The sequence below is a fragment of the Equus przewalskii genome, chromosome 19 (assembly GCF_037783145.1).
Source record: "Equus przewalskii isolate Varuska chromosome 19, EquPr2, whole genome shotgun sequence".
NCBI classification, from domain to species: Eukaryota; Metazoa; Chordata; class Mammalia; order Perissodactyla; family Equidae; genus Equus; species Equus przewalskii.
The window spans coordinates 40,408,579-40,421,201 of NC_091849.1; the positions used below are offsets into that span (position 1 = coordinate 40,408,579).

General features: G+C 51.9%; 1 long non-coding RNA gene across 1 annotated transcript; it reads right to left on the bottom strand.

Moving 5' to 3' along the window:
- Window positions 1–357: 357 nt before the first annotated feature.
- Window positions 358–9,260, bottom strand: LOC103541701 (uncharacterized). Its single transcript, XR_542528.2, has 4 exons — window positions 9,121–9,260; window positions 6,652–6,768; window positions 2,225–2,383; window positions 358–555 (listed from the first exon to the last, which is right to left on the bottom strand). It is a non-coding gene; the product is annotated as an uncharacterized lncRNA (long non-coding RNA).
- Between the last annotated feature and the right edge of the window lie 3,363 nt (window positions 9,261–12,623).

Here is a 12,623-nt window from a genome sequence, read left to right on the forward strand (position 1 = left end):
GTGCCAATCTTAAAAAAAAAATACTCTTCTCCTTTTACACCCCAAAACACAGGGCTTGAAGAATAGAGCAGTCTGCTTAAGATTACATCACAATAAGGGGTGAAGATGGGCACTTCCGTGGTTCTCCACCCTGCTGGCACTTTGGGCTCATCTGGATGGCTTTTGAAAACACACCCAAGCCCAGGCTCCACCCTACGGAATTAGAATTTTTGTGGTGGTTTGAAGTCTCCCCAGGTGATTCTGATGCCCCACACCAGGCTGCCTCTGGTCCCCATAACTAATGTGCTGCTGCTCAACACCCACCCTTCTGTGGACATCAGGAAAGACCAGGTCATCACAAGGAAAGCATTACCAAAATTTCAGTGGCTTAATATGACCAGGATTTATTTATCACTCACACAAAGTCAGCTGTGAGTCTGGGCGGCTCTCCAGGGCAGCTGTCCCCATATGATAGCTCAGTGTCCTCAGCTCCTCCAGTCTGGTGGCTCTTCCATTGTCACCATGGCAGGACGACAAAGCATCAAGGCATTTGCACCGCCCATTAAGTGCTCCAGCCTATAAGTGACATACAGTAGTTCCCTTACAACCCGTTGGTCAGATTGAGTCACATGACCCACACATAACAGCAAGTGTGGGCGTGGGGTGTAATCCTCTCATGTGCCCCCAAAGAGATGAAAACCCAATGTGAATAAGCTCTAGGGACATGCACAACACCTTTCACAGCACCCTGGTGGAGCTAGCTGTTCCCTGCATGGCCACCCCTATCCCCTCTGTTCTCCCTTCCCTTACTACTCTTTAAGGCCTAGCCGGAGCCCCATCCCCTCCTTGAAGGACTCTTTGGCGACTGCCTTTGGCACTGATCCTGGCCAACAACAGCTCTTGTTATCTGTGGGATGGATTTTGGCACTTGAGTCTTTGTATTTCCTCTGTTGCAAATGATTTGGTCTCCTGTACTTAAGGCAAAGTAATGAGAGAGATTGCTGTTCTGGCCAACAGAGAGGAACTTTCCAAAAAGTGGGAGGGATGGGGAGTAGGCCATGACTTCCGAGCATCTGTGCATTGTAGGGAGGGGAGTCAGAAGTACAAGTGAATCCTGGGACTTGGAAAGATTGTTTGTGAAAGTCCGTCATCCTGAGATGCTTAGGCTGAAAAGGGAACACCAGTTAAGAGCTGGGCATCTCAGCAGAAGGCCAATCTTAGAACTGCTAATTATCTTAATGAGGGAATAAGAAGTATTGAAAAATCCACAGGTTGCGTGGGAAGCCCACCAGTAAGCCCGGGTCCTAAAAGGACACGTCCAGAAGATGTAAGGTGAAGGATATCGCCCCCTCTGTGCTCCCAGTGCACCCTGAGCAGACAGAGGCCCTGCAATTTCCACACACAATTGTCACTTTCTGCTGACGTGGCCAGCACGGCCATTATTTACTTATTTTTATTTAACACACATAACACTATAGCATGCGCTTTATAAATACTAACTCATTTCACCTTACTTCAACCTTGTGTGGGTTGTTGATCCCCTTATCCCCATTTATAGATGAGGATACCAAGGTTAAGTAACCAGTTCAAGGTCATTGCTAGTGAGGGGCAGAGCCACTGGCTCCTTCACAACAGGGGAATATCTTTATAAGCTCAGCGACTAGCAACTACCAACAGCAAGCACACAGGAGGTATTCAAGTGCTTTCTAAATGAAGGAATGCTGTCTTGTTTTCCTCTGACGCCAGACTGTCTGGGTTCAAATCCCAGTTCTATCACTTACCAGCTGTGTGAACCTGGGTAAGTTATTCACCTCTCTGTACCTCTCTTTTCTCATCTGTAAAGTGGGGCTAATAATTGGCCTCATAGGATGTTGTGAAGATTAACAACATTTTAAAACTTAATATGTGTAAAATCCCTGCTACAGAGAAAACACTCAATAAAACATTATTGTCCTTTCACGTGCTATATCTTAGGTCATCAAACTATAAGCACCTACAAAGCCACATTAACCATTTTTTTTCATTCCTGATGCTGCCTAGAATGTGCTACGTATATAATCCTAAATATTATCCTAGAATAGGGGATTGTCTTAGTTGTTTATTGTTACATTAAAAAATTTAGCAACTTACAACAATGCACATTTATTTCCCCCCAGTTTCCGTGGGTCAGGAATCCAAGCATAGCTTAACTGGGTCTTCTATCTCAGGATCTCTCAAAAGTCTGTTGGCAGGGCAGTGGTCTCACCTGAAGGCTCAGCTGGGTCAAGATCTGTTGCCAAGTTCACTCTGTGGTTATTGGCAGGACTCAGTTCTTCCCCAGCTGCTGGACTGAGGCTCTCAGTTCCTTGCTGGCCATGGCGGATGGTGGCCCACAGCTTCTTTCTATGTGGGCCTCTCCAGCTTGCTTCGTCAGAGCAAGTGCGTGAGAAGAGGGGCCAGGAAGAGAGAGAGAGCTAGTAAGAGGGAAGTCATAGTCTTTTGTAACTTAACCACGGAAGTAATATTGATCACTTCAGCCATATTCTATTGGTTAGAAGTAATCACTAGATCCATCCTACACTCAAGGGGAGGGGATTACACAGAGGCATGAATGCCAGGAGGTGAAGATCAGGGAGCCTATGTCGGAAGCTGTCAACACCGGGGCTCAAACATATTAGTTGACTGAACTCAAGTGCCAGCTCTGTTTCACACATAAGTGGGCAAGGTGGAGAGGCTAAAGTTTAGGATTCTGACCAGCTCTAGCTCCGAGGCAAGCCTCTTTAAAGCCCCTTGGGGCCTTGGTGTCCGCTCCTATAAAATGAGCAGCCTAGACTAGGAAATGCCTCCAGTGCCTTCCATCCAGCACTCTGGAGTTCCACGTCCTTTGAATTTAACAGATCTTCACTCAATCAAGCTGACAAAATTAGATTTCTCTGCACTCTTGGAAAGCTGCCAGGTACATGATCATGGGAGTCCCTTCCAGGTTCCCAGACCAACCAGGTGAGGGGGGATCACTGCCTCCCTCCCTCTCGTGCTGCCCGGTCCCACCAGCCTTGATGGACAGCAGGAAGGATGCAGGTGAGGAGAGTCCTCAGGAGAGGAAAGGTCCCAGGTGTTTCCATTTGCCTTCTCCACCTCTTTGCCCCAAATTGCTCTGGAAGCTAAATCATAGGCCAGCACCAGCTGCCAGGAAGGCCAGCAGTAAACCCTTGGTGAGATGAAAGGCCCTTTCGAGGTGCATAATTCAGAGCAGCAAGCCCTGCACAGAGCGTGTGATTAGAATAAATGTGTATCCCTGAGGCTGAACATGGCTCACCAGCATGGCGAGCTCCAGCATGCTCCCCTCGGAATCCTTCTTATCTCTTGCCCCACCATTCCTCTCCTTCCTCTGACAGCTCAGCAGCCCCCCTTCCAAACAGCACCCTCTTTTCCCTACAGAGAGAGTGATACACGAGTACAAGGAGCCCAAGAAACATGGTGGGAGATTGGGAGTCTAGAGAACCTAGCGTGGGTCCTGGCTGGGTCCCTAACCTGTGATGTGGCCCTGAGGGAGTCTCTGTCCCCACTGAACCTCAGTCTCCTCATTCATTCAATGAAGAGGTTGGATTAGATAACTCCCGAAGTCTCCTCCAGGTCTGAAATCCCATGGTTCTTACATTTCCTTAAACTGAGCAGGGAAATTAGGGGTCACTCGGTGAGATAGGATGTGTTTGCCTGTAAGTAACAGAACCCCCAATAAAATGTGGTTTCTGCACATTTATCTCAATTGGAGGTAGAGAGATAGGAAGTTTCAGGGTTGGGGCAGTGGTTCAGTCACTTTCCCATCTTTCTTCGCTGCCAACCCCAGCAAGAGACGCACCTGTCAGGGGCCCAAGATGGCCACAGCTCTCAGCATCATGTCTTCCTGAGATGAGGTCAAAGACAGGAGGCAGGCATGTTGGTGGACTTTCCTTGATCCTCCTGCCTTACCAGGGAGGAAAGCCTTTCCCAAAGACCTATGTCTTATTATTATTATTATTATTATTATTATTCATCGTGTCTTATTGTGGGTTAAATTCTCACCCACAAAAGATATGCTGAGGTACCTCAGAATGTGACCTTATTTGGAAATGGTGTCTTTGCAGATATAATGAGTTAAGATGAGGTCATCGTGGAGTAAGGTGGGCCCTTAATCCACTATGACTAGTGTCCTTATAAGAAGAGGGAAAAAGATACAGAGGAGAGATGGCCGTGTGAAAACAGAGACACAGTGAGAATGCCAGGTGATGACAGAGGCAGAGATTGGAGAGATGCAGCCAACCCAAGGAATGCCCAGGATTGCCAGTGATGCCAGAAGCTAAGACAGAGGCATGGACCAGATTCTCCCCTACGGCCTTTGAGAGAGCACGGCCCTGCTGACACCTTGATTTTAGATTTCTAGCCCCTAGAACTGTGAGAGAATAAATTTAGGTTATTTCAAGGCCCCAGTTTGTGGTGGTCTGTCATGGCACCCTAGGATACTAGTACGTGCCTCATTGGCCAGAGCCCATTGGTAAATCACCCATTAGTGAAATGAGTGTGGCACTGCCATTGGTTCATGTTGTGAGGCTGAGCTATTGCTTCTGGGACAAACCCAGGCTCCTAGAGACTGCAGGAAGAGGCGGTGATTATTAGACTGTCGAGTCTAATACACATGTTTGAAATATAAGAAAAATGGGGCCAGAGAGGGGGAGCGCCTTGCTCCAGTTCCTTCCGCCTCCCGTGATGGCCTGTCTCCTCCTCGCAGCTGTGTGATTGCTCCACGTGTGGGTTCTTGTTCACCCTTAGTCTCTGCTGTATGATGCTGTGTGATTCTGGCTTGTACAAATTGCTAAGCAATGGTTGACAAGAGGCAAAGCGAGAAAGGATATGTTGAGAGCGTCTCAGATCCCAGCTCACACCGGAGGTTAAAGTGGGGCTGCTGGCCCCGGTACAGCTCAGACTGGGTGAGAACTGGGTTTGGAAGAAAGAGCCTGAACTGTGGCTTCCTTAGAGGTGAGCCTCTCAGGTTGCACAGGGGGCTGAAAATGAGGAGGAGGAGCAGAAAAAGAACATGACCTCTCAGCATGAAGACACGTTTGGTCTAGCCCCCAGAAGGCGGCTCTTGGAGTCCTGGGCTGCCATGGAAGGCCTCCTCATGGAGACCCAGATAAACACAGACACGTCCAGAAAAAATAATTCCACTTTGGCCACATTTATTGGAACACCTCACAAGCATCTCACACCCAAGTCAGCTCGCATTCCCCGCAGTGCTCTTCATTCTGTGCTTTCTGCCTCCACAGAAAGTATTTCCACCTCCGCAGTTGTCCGACCCATAGTCATGGGTGTCCACCCTGAACCCCTCTCCCTCCTTAACCAGCCACTCGCCAAGTCCTGTCAGTTCCCTCCCCTAAACACTCCTGATGCCCCTCCATTTCTCCCAGCCCCTCCCTCCACCTCCTCCCTTGCCCAGATCACTGCCCTGTTCTCCTTACTCACCTGCCTGCCTCTGATCTCCCACTCCACTCCCCAGCCCCCCATTCCCTACAGGAAGAATGACCTTCCAGAAGCCCAGATCCCATCACATCACTGCTCAAAACCAGTGGTGGCTCCCCATGGCTTTTGCATGAATGCCCAACCTTTCTGACTTGCTTCCAAGGCCCTTCACTGCCTTCCTCCCGCTTCCCCGAGAGCCTTCTCTCTCACCACATTTCCCCTGATTCCCCAGCCCCAATCTCCCTGCTCCACAAAGCCGCCCTTCTCACGCCTCCTGCCAACATGGCCTCTTGAGCCCCCAGACCTTCAAACGAGCACCTGAGTCCCCCATATTACATGACCTTCCCTGGTCTTCCTCTCCGATTAACGTCTATATGCATTTCAGGCCTCTACTTAGATATCACTTCTTGTGGGAAATTTCCTTGCTCCTCCCCCCGAGTCTCGGCTGAGTCCCTTTGCCCTCAGATCCCTCTTCCGCCTGCCCTGCTCTGCTCTGTGTTGTAGGGAGTGGGCCCAGTGAGGCTGACGCCTGTAGGCCTCCCCTGTCACCTGGCTCCTGGGGCAGGGACGTGGAAGGCAGGAGAAAGGGCAGAGATGGCGCATCTCTATCCTTCCTCTCTGCCTCAGGGGCAGTGGCTGCAGCGTCTCCTTCAGGGACACACTCACTGTGGCTTCACTTTCCACGTGAAGCGACCCTAGCGGGATCTCATCCCACTGCCTTCTGCCTTTGTCCCTCTGGCAGGAGTGGTAGCTGCTTCCTGCAGTTGCTAACCTTCCATCACCTGTTAGGCAACTTCCTGTGTTGTCACTGCCTTTATAAACGCCTAAGTGACTCTGTTTTCCTGCGTCCACCTGCCTCACATGGACCTTCCCTCCTGTGGAGCTCACTCTCCTTCCCCTGACCCACCGGACTCATCCTGAACTTGAAGGGTGCCTGTCCTCTGCGATGGGAGTGCTTCATGAGCACAGGACGGGACGTGTCTGCTGGCTTGCATGGTGCCCCATCCTACCCCTAATACAGTGCCTGGATACAGCAAGTATCCAATTAACACTGGAGTGAGTGAGTGAGTGAATGAATGAGTAAACTTCACAGCTGAGTTTCTTACGCTTTCTTCAACCACCCATCAAGTCCACTGTCTCTTTCTCAGTCTCTCAAACCTCCTTTCTCTAAGGAAACAATCCTGGCTGCTCGGCCCTTACCTTTTGGCTTTCCTTCATCAGGCAGGTAGACGTAATATGGGGTCAACCATTCAAAGATCCCTGCCACCCAGGCATCCCGTTTCCATGGCATATCTCCTGGGTGGGGCTTGGCCAGGGCTGTTGACAGAGGAGAGAGAGTTACAGGGCACAAGGACCCGCACAGAGCCAGGAGGTGGAGTTCTAGCCGGGGCTCTGGTTGTGCTTCCTGCAGGGAGCTTCCTCCTGGCGTTGCGGGGTGTGCATCTGGAAGAGCTTCTGAGCAGCAGGCTGCTTGAGCTCTCTCCCCTTCCCGGGGTGGTCGGAGTCCCTGGACGCTGCTCTGCAGCCAGCTTTGCCGGAGTGAGGCGGGGGCACAGAGAGAGGAAGGTGTCTGGCTTTGCTCCCAGATGTGGGTGGTGGGGAAGGGTCATGCCTGGTTTGGCAGTCTAGCGTGGAAGGGGGCGGAGTGCCAGGTGGAGGGAGGGAAGCACAGGCACTGACCCAGGACGACAGCAGTGGTCTGAGCTCTGTATTCCCTCCCTCCTTCCTAAGCCCACTCATCACATTTCAATCAGCTCCGAGAATCTGTGCAGCAGGGGGAGGCGGGCTGTGCAGACGCGGCGCATCCAGCCATGGCTTCCCCAGCCCCATACTGATTAGAAATAGATGCAAGGGCAGTGCGCAGCCGTCGCTCCCTCACCATATGCAGCGGAATCTGTTTCTAGAGCCGGGCTAAGAGCCAGGAGGCAGGAGGGGAGGGCGGGGAGGCACTTAGGCAAAGTCTCAGGGTCGGGGGGTCTTGGAGTCAATTTGTCCATCCCTCTGCCTCCGAGAACTTCAAAGATTCTAGCCCAGACAGAGACTCTTCTTGACTCCGCCTGGGTACTGCAACACCCCAGAGGGTAAAGCGCAGGTCACCCCATGTCTCAGGCAGAGGAGAGGGTCAATGGATGATGGTCTGGACCAGTGCAGGGAGGGCACACACCTGTCCCCTTGTCAGCGAGAAATCCATCTTCAAATACTAGATCTCCACATGACGTGGTGAGGAACGGGGAGGACAGAGGGAGTGCTGACCAGGGGGGTGAGGGGTGGAGTGAGGGGAGCACAAGGCCAGGGATGCTGGGGATAGAATAGCAACCAACACCCACCACTTACTGAGCATGTCCCAGGAGCCAGGCGTGGTGCTAGGCACTTTTATCATTATGCATTTAATCCTGAAATGACCCTCTGATGTTGCTGCTATTGTCCTCATTTTATAAAAGTGACACCAAGGCTCAGAGAGGTAAAGAGACTGGCTAGGGTCACACAGCTAGTTGTGAGTGGCCCAGCCAACCCTGGAGGCCAGGTCTCTCGGCCTCCAAAATCCATCACCCTTGCAGTGACATCTGTGCCCTGTGCCACAGACCCAGGGCTGTCACCAGAGTGCTGCACAGGGCCAGGCATGGACCATGGCTCCCTGACGGCCTGCAGAGAGCGGCTCTGGAGCCCACGATGCTAGTAGAGAGATCCCAAGGGTCTTCTTGTCCCAGGGCCTTTGCTTAGGGCAGCTGGAGGCCCAATCGTCTCACCTCATGCTTCTGACATCTTTCCTGGTTATAAGCGGGGTTGGGGTCCCTGCAGCCTCACAGTAACCAAGGGCTTGGCACAGCCCCTAAACATCTCCCCCATGATCCCCTCACGACCTTAGCGCAAACCCTTGCCATCTCTCACCTGGCCCAGCAGGGCAGCCCCCTTTCTCTGACCCATCTTCTACACAGCTGCAACCACAATCCTCAAAGGCAAATCTGGTCACATCACCTCTCTTAACACTAACTCTTCCAGGATGGCTTTGCCTGTGGGATAAAGCCCCAATTCCTTCACTGGCATTCCAGCCTTTCCCAATCAGGTCCTCCCCTTCCCTCCCAGGGTCCTGGCTCCCCGACACCAGCACACTCCAGGGAGCCTAGAGGCCTGCCATTCTCCAGGACGCGGTCGCATCTCCATACTCCCTTGCCCTCATTCCTGCCCCTCCACCTGGGTCAGCTTCCCTGTGCCTGATTTTTTCCCTTAGCAAAATGTCACCTTTCCTGCCCAACTGAAACGTCAGATGCGCTATGAAGCTTTCCCCAGCAGCTCCTCCTCTGTGCAAACTCCTCCCCAGCAGATTCCTTCTGAGTTTGTGATGAAGAAGATGATGATAATCGAAGTAATAACAGCTAACACTGTGGAGCACTCACTCTGTACCAGGCACAGTTTAAAGTTCTTTTCAGACCTTAACTCATTTAATTGTGACAACAACCCTAGGAGGTGGATGCTGTAGTATCCTCATTTTGTAGATAGAAAATAAAGGCCCAGAGAGGTTAAGAAACTTGCCCAAGGTCACATAGTTCGTGAGCGGAAAGGAGCCAGGATCCAACCACAGCCTATTGGTTACAGAACCTGTGTTCTTAAGTACCCCCAAGGCACCCCCCAGGTCAAGAACACCCCGGAAGTGAGTGTCTGAAGGCTCACCTTATCACAGAGCTTGTTATTCCTGTCTCCCTGCGGTCTGCGAGTGCCTTGAGGGCAGGCCTGTCTTAGGAGTTTCCGCACATCTTGCGTCTAGCCCAGCACCAAGGATAAGGATGAACAAGGCAATCGCTGGAAAGAACAAATGAGTGACATATAATGATAATTATTTAGAGCACCGTCTATCTGAGTCAGCACAGGAGAGAGAGAGAAAGCCCCCCAAATGCTGACCCAGTTGTGAGATGACCCACTTCTCCGCTGTCTCCCAGGCAGGTGGGAAACAAGGCCAGGACAAGTGTTCTCTGTACGGGCCCTTCACGAGGCTCTGTCCACATGGTGGCAGTGGTGGCAGGGCTGTCCCTTCACTGTCCCCTGGGCCAGGGCTCAGGACAGGGGCAGGGCACACCTCTTCCTTTCCTGGAATATCCCATAGGCTCTGCTCTCCGTGGGCTCGCTGGGTCCCAGGGGGCGCACCACCTGCCCCCTTCTCTGCCCCGCGTGGCTGGCTGTAGAGAGGGCAGCAGAGCTGGGACTTACACAAGTTGGCGCAAGAAGGTGATGGGTTCCATAAGCCACTCAAGCTCATCTTGTCCCACCCTGAGCCTGTCAGCTACACACCCCGACCTGATCTCCTAGAGTCCCTGTCTTAACCCTACCAACCATCTGGTCATCCAGATGGGAAACCTAGCCCCCCAACACCTTTCTGCCCTTCACCCCACACCCAACCAGTCCCTGGGTCCTGTGATCCCAATTTCCTAAACATCTCTGAGGCTGCTGCTCTCCCTCCCCAGGATCCCAGCTCAGGGCGCCTCACGGCTGGTGCTGGTCTAGAATGAGAGAGCCCTGGCTGGTCTCCTTGCCCCTGGTGCACCCCATCGCTCCTTCCTTCTAATTCCTCCTCTGCCGCCACAGAGCACCTTATAATTTATGAACAGTTTCATGCCATTTCCTGGTTAAAAACCTTCCCTGGCTCCCTGGACGACACTCAAGCCTGTAAGCACCCTCTCCTCCTCTGCTGGGTCCCTCCACTTCCCCTGCCTCTGCACCTCGGGGGCTTTGCCATGCCATTCCTTCTGCCCAGAGCCCCAGAGCCCCCCATCTCTACCCTCCCCCTTCTCCACCTGGCTTGCAACTCCTCCCTGGGGGGAACAAGTCTCAGCTATCAGCCCCTCCAGGAAGACTTCTATAAGCTGCTCCCTCACTCCCACCCCAACCGAAATCTGCCCTAGTGTCCCAGTGAGCCCCCCCATACCCCTTAGGTATAAATCTGTCGTGGGACTCGACATGTTTTACTGAAGTCGCCCCACTGCACATGCTGCCCCACTGAGCCATTTAAGGGCAGGAACCCTGACTTGTTCATGTTCCATTCCCTGTCCCTAGTTTGGCCCCTGGCATGGAACTTAGCAGGGCCCTTGGTGAATGGGCCTTGAATTGAACCTAAAATAGCTTTGAACCGTCCATTGGTAAATAGGTGAACTCCCAACCTACCTGGGCCTGCGCCATGGGAAGGAAGGAGGTAACACCCGTGAGGTGCTCGCTGTGTGCTCAGCGGTCGGCCAGTGTCGCCATTTTCAGCATCACTACCATCCGGGTAGTGGACTTGAAAATGCCCTAGACTAGGCATTAGGAGACCTCGATTCTAGTCCCAGACCCGACATTAACCACCAGGGTGACCTTGAGCCAGTCCATTATCCTTTCTGAATGAGTCCTCAATAACCATTCTTTTCCTTCCCTGCTTCATGTCCATTTTTGAATGGTCCCTATATGATCCCCAACTCTCTCTTTCTTCAGCACGGATAATTGCGAACTCACAGATAATGAGCAGCATATCTTGACTCAGGAACACTGCATTTATGAATATCCCAAATACAGAAGCAATCTCTTTGAGACCCACCACAGGGGAGACCGCTTCCCACCCCCCCCCCCCCCCCACTGCCTGCACTGAGCCTTTGGGCGTGTCTCCACATGTCTCCACTCATTTTTATGTCAAAAAGTAGGAAAAAAATTATCAAAGCAAAGGACAACCCTTTAAATACATTTAACTTTATACAAACAAGTTATGTATTTCTTATTTTCTCATTTCTTTATGGACTGGTAAACCTTCATGGTAAACAAATAAGCACCAGCCTGGACCAGTATGTGGTAAACTGCTATAGTGATGTCCCTACAGAAAGCACAAGCAGCCTCTTGACTATCCAATCCTACTTGCCCACCCAGCCCCAGCCCCTCCCAGTGGGGAAACTGCAACTTCCACCAGCAGAGAGGGGACAGAATCTTATCAGAAACAGTATTGCACGTCTGTATCAAAGCAACGTGCTCTTTCAGAAAATCGCTAAACTGTGCCAGGCTATAAAGAAAAACTGTTTCTCTTACTCCAATGATGTTATTACTCCCATCAGTTCTGAAGAAAGGAGAAGGGCTCCCCATCACAGAAGCTACTTTGAGATCTGAAGCCGGTTCCTCCCAGTGGGGGCGGGGAGGAGGCAGAGAACTACATTACCCAGAATCCCTGTGGCTAAACCTGGGCCGACCCATTGGCTTCCATTCCTACTGACAGTAGCCCCAGCTAACAGGCCAATCAGAGCAGGAGACTGAAATTCAGGGTGGGAGTGAGGAAGAGAAGATGAAAATGTTGAGTTTTTCCTAAGACTGTTTTTAAGAAAGAAGACTTGAGCCAAAACACAGTCTGCTAGCAACTAGTCCCTTAAACCATGGCATGGGGAGGCAGAGCAGAGCCCAGGGGCTGATGAGGCCACTCCTCCCACCGCAGAGGGTACTGTTTTTCTTCACACCTAAGGCTGGGAGAGAAGAGATCTCTGTGGTGAGAGAACCCTTGACCTGATGGGAGAGACACAGCCCCTGCTTCCCCCAGGGAGCTCCCAGTCTGATGAGGGAAACACAGCCTCTGCCCCATGGGATCCTCCAGTCTGATGGGGGAGAAGAGCTCCCAAGTGAAGGGGGAGCTTGGAGTCCAGCCCCAATGCCTGCCTCTACTCAGCTCTCTGCACTCCCTGCCAAGGTGTCCTCTGCAGCCTGCTTGAGCCAGCCGGGCAGCTGTGATGGACACAGGTGGCTTGATGCTCGTCCTTGTCTTCGCTCCACTGAGCCTGAGGTTGGGCTGGCTCTGGAGGTGAATGGACAGCTCTCACTCCAGGGAGAAGAGCTGTGGGGAAGCAGACAGACCCAAATGTACAGAACTTTGCAGCTGGAGCAGGTGGCCTGCCAGAGGCACAGTTCTCCGGAACTCTTCTTAGGCAGAAATCTTTATTCTTAGCCCTCCTTCCATGCCCAAAATGCTGTTGTCTATTTTCTCTCCTCTTTCAAAAATTGGCCCAGCTCCCCTCGCTCAGGAAACTGTCAGGTGACACTCCCACCTCTGCCTCCTGCATTCTCTTTAGGGCAGACAGCTGCATAGGGCTGCCACAGACACAGCCTTTCCCCCATGAGACATTCCTTCCTGTCTTGGGGACTTTCTTGTCCCTCTGACCATTTCAGAAGTCCCTGGA